This window comes from Cavia porcellus, unplaced genomic scaffold (assembly GCF_034190915.1).
Source record: "Cavia porcellus strain 051 isolate PalLab524CR breed Dunkin Hartley unplaced genomic scaffold, mCavPor4.1 scaffold_2, whole genome shotgun sequence".
NCBI lineage: Eukaryota > Metazoa > Chordata > Mammalia > Rodentia > Caviidae > Cavia > Cavia porcellus.
In genome coordinates, this window is record NW_026947485.1 from 133461266 (window position 1) to 133465141 (window position 3876).

Below are 3876 nucleotides of genomic sequence, written 5' to 3' on the forward strand. Positions count from 1 at the left end.
TACAGTTTCACATATATTTCATAAATTAGAAATTTAAAATTAATTATAGTTTTGCTAAAGTTTCATCGTACTCTAATAATTCTAAGATTTTAGAGGTTGGGCTGCATTGATGGCCACTCTTGCTTAGCATTCAACTGAGCTGCAATATGGTCTTGATTCATGGTACTTTCAAGGCAGCTGAATATCGTCATTTACACTGGTTCTCGTTGGGAGCCATTAAAACTGAAAATTGAACACACATGCAGGGCTGCTGCATGGCCCGGCAGGCAGAGAACACCTGGCTCTAACTCCAGTTGACTAAATAAAGACTATAGCTGCAGGCACTTCACTCCTGTAGTGAAATGCAACAAGGAGATCTTCTCATAAGATACTCCTCCTAAATTAACATAATTTGTTACTTAGAAAAGTCCTTGAACCACTCCCAAGTTCTGTCCAATTTCCTGCATTTTCCACCCCTAAATAAATACAGGCTGCCCAGAGACATCCCCATTTTAGCCCCCAGAGTCCCAGAACTCTGCAGACAGTTTTGATCCTCCTGGAGGCCCTAAAATCATAGCACTTATCTCATTTATTCAAGCCTTTACTGTACACTAATTTGGGAGGTTGGGGATCTAGCCCAGGTCCCTGATAGGTTATATTTGCATTTTCACTGTGTTATCACAATTCAAAGAAAATATATCCACTTCATTAAAGATGAAAAGGAACGATTAAAGGAGGGATTGAAGCATACATAAAAGCAGTTCTTCACATAGATTGCAAACCGGCCTGAGCAGGAGCAAATAAATCTAAATGTGTAATGATTTTGCACAAACAGCCAAAAAGAAAAGGCACAAACAGCCAAAAAGAAAAGTGGGGCTAAGTATGATGATGAATGTAAGATAAGATAAATATAATATAAGAGGACTTCATTGGAAAACTGACCCACTCCCACCAGTCCTGGTACATTATCTGTTGAAACACTTGTCAGCAACGACATATGCCCCCAAGGATCCCATCTGCAGTGATCCTTCTTGTAAGATCAATCAGTTTTACAAAGCTACACAAACTCATGCCCTCAGTACACAATCATTCAAGACAGATACATGACCAACTAGACTGATACTCAGATTTACACACCTGCTACACATATTACTCTGAAGCTTTTAAAAGCAAAACAAAAAAATCTGTATTACATTGGAGATAGAGCAGAATATTAAAAAACATATACAAACAATGCATCCTACCAGGTATCAATAACCTATCTAATGCATAATAATTGAAACAATGTCATATTGCGTGGGAATTAGAAAAATAAGCTCGTAGAACATATATTAACTATTATATCCATAATACATGTAACTATTACATTCACAAAATCTTGATCTATGATGAATTGACTACTGAAACCAGTGGAAAAGGAACTTATTTAATAAAATATGTTTGAACTATTGCATATCATATGCAAAGTTTAACACTGTATTTTTACCTCACTCTATATGAACATAAACCAGATGTGTTGAAGATATTCCAGAAGGAAACATTTTTAAACATCAGAAGAAAGTATAAATTTATTTGCTTCCATATGACCTTAAATTAAGTAAGGATCTTTTAATCGATACACTAAAACAGAGATAAACTGTACATGAAGAATAGTTTGATATATGTGATCATCATATGTGATATGAATGTTGTTAATTTAGGAAAGGGGATAGATTCAGAGAAGCTATCCAGGAGATTTTAGTTACATATGTGTGTCTATATGTAATTATACTTCTATAATTGTGTGTATATTTATGTGTGTCTATATGTAATTATACTTATATTTCTCAAAATTACTTATAACATATAGAACAAAATGCTGAGATTTAACAAAGATGATTTATGGGTGTAGATTATATTATTTTCTGTAATTTATTAATTTTATGCTAAAAGAAATTTATAATAAAAATTTTAAGAATGTTTAAGAGACATGGAAGATAAAAATTTAGGGTTTTCATATAATAATAGTATCTCCAAAGAAAAATATTAGAACATCAAAGCATGGTATATTCAAAGAAATAATGGCTATTTTCCACAATCGATGAAAGACATAAATCAAATTTAATACATATATACATAAATACCTTCTCATGAATACATATTTCTGAGGGCTGAGGATGTGGCCCTGTGGTAGAGTTCTTGCCTTCCAGGCACAAGGCCCTAGTTCAGTGCCCACCACACACACACACACACACACACACACACACACACACACACAAATGAATATATATTTCTCTTAAATAGCAGTTGAGCTTGAACTGGGATCTTGTTTATTGTGACTTTTACAGAAAAAATAAGTATCTAAGTGAGCATGTAAGAAAGTCATCATAAACCTGAATGTCACAAGTTAAACATTTTTACCAGCATGCTGATGAACAAATAAAGAAAAGTTAAGCCATCAGTCAAATTCTTTCAAATGATGCCAATAGATGTTGCGTAAAATAAGTGACATACAATGTAGAAGAGCAGTGATTCTCTATGTTCTGGCAGGTGACTCCTTTCACTGTTAATCACTAGTGATCAAGTCATGGTTTTGATGTTAGCATCTAAGCAATATGTGTAAGATAGAGTTCTTTGATGATCTTTGTTTCATTTATTGCTTAAAACCCACACCACATGAAAAAGAACTTTTCATTTGATTAATTGATTTTCTTTCTGAGGTATAAGATAGGACATAGGTCAGCAAACGATGGCCTGCAATTCAAATCCGGCAAGATCCCTGGTAAGTTCAGTAGTCCACATGTAGATTTATATTTTAAATGGTTCAAAAAAGAAAATAAAGAGCAATATTTTCTACATGTGAAAATTATGTGAAATTGACATGGCAAAGACTGTAAATACACATCTTTAAAGGCAGGCATGTTGTTTACGCACTGTTTATGTCTGTTTTCATGTTACAATGGGAAAGTAATTGCAAAAATCCAAAAGGCTAGCAAAGCCTACAACATTAGCTCTTTATCATTTACAGAAAAAGTTTACTAACCCCTGACATAAACTCCAAATAGTTAATTCAAAGGCTTTAGCTGGGTATGCAGGAAGAAAAAGACATGCGCTGAAAATAAATAAAAGAGTTTATATTAACACTAATTTATATACACCTCTCGTCACAGAGAAGAATCATGTAGAAAATATGACTCCTGATAATGAGTCAAATTAAATGAAACTAAAAATATAATTAACTGTGGTAATGCGTATATCTCTTTTCACATGTTACAGGAAGAAATCATGAGTAAGTAAATGGTGACGCTTCTTCCTAAGTCATTAACTAGCTTTTGAAGGGAAGTTTTCTGCATGACTCTTGAAAAGGAGTCATTGGCCCTGAATCAAGGCTGGCAGCTTCCTGACACTGTTGGTTTCAAACAGGAGCCTAAAGAGATGTCTTTCAGTGGTCTGCTGGCCATTTCAGAACTTGGGCAGTGAAATGGTCTGATTAGAAAGAAACAGCTTGAAACAACCCCTCCCCTACCCCTCCTGTAAGCAGCTGTGAGTGTGGCAGGCTCCGCAGGCCCAGGTCAGAAGTCTCCAGTGTTTTGGGACCTGCGCCATGCTGGGACCTGGAGCACCGCGAAACCAAGCAACCCTCCCTCCCCCTGCCTGTTTTGTTTTGTTGACCTTCAATACACATGAAAGTATGGACAGCTATTTTGAAGAGAACAAGAGACTCTAAGGCAGCCATTAGTGACTTCCCTACTGTCTGGTTTTGAAGACCTAAAACACCTTCCTCATTCTGTTCGGATCAGTTTTATACTACATTGTTTTGTATGAATTCTCTGTATGCGAAGATATGGACAACTATTTGGGAGAAAACGAGACAATATGATAGATAGTGAAGATCTCAGGTTGTCTAAGCTTTAAAAT

At 35.4% G+C, this 3876-nt stretch overlaps 1 non-coding gene across 1 annotated transcript; it reads left to right on the top strand.

Annotated features, from left to right (window-relative positions):
* Positions 1-3330: 3330 nt before the first annotated feature.
* On the top strand, positions 3331-3464 carry LOC111754504 (small nucleolar RNA SNORA2/SNORA34 family). Its single transcript, XR_002789185.2, has one exon. It is a non-coding gene; the product is annotated as a small nucleolar RNA SNORA2/SNORA34 family (small nucleolar RNA).
* Positions 3465-3876: the final 412 nt, after the last annotated feature.